The sequence below is a fragment of the Fundulus heteroclitus genome, chromosome 21, assembly GCF_011125445.2.
Source record: "Fundulus heteroclitus isolate FHET01 chromosome 21, MU-UCD_Fhet_4.1, whole genome shotgun sequence".
NCBI lineage: Eukaryota > Metazoa > Chordata > Actinopteri > Cyprinodontiformes > Fundulidae > Fundulus > Fundulus heteroclitus.
In genome coordinates, this window is record NC_046381.1 from 16,769,159 (window position 1) to 16,769,397 (window position 239).

Consider the following 239-nt stretch of genomic DNA (forward strand, 5'->3'; position numbering starts at 1 on the left):
ACATATACAGTACATACAACAAAATGTCATAGATCAGATGGAGGGTTAGCCTGAGCTGCTGTGACTGAGTGCGCTGCCACTAATGGCACGTCTTTAGTGGTAGGAGAACTGGAGCGCCTGGAGGAGCGCTGACATGGGGAGAACACAATCTCCTACCGAGCCCGGGACTCAAAACCCGGGACCTTGTTGCTGAGAGGCAAGAGTGGTAACCACTGGCCAACCGTGCCGCCATAATGTAA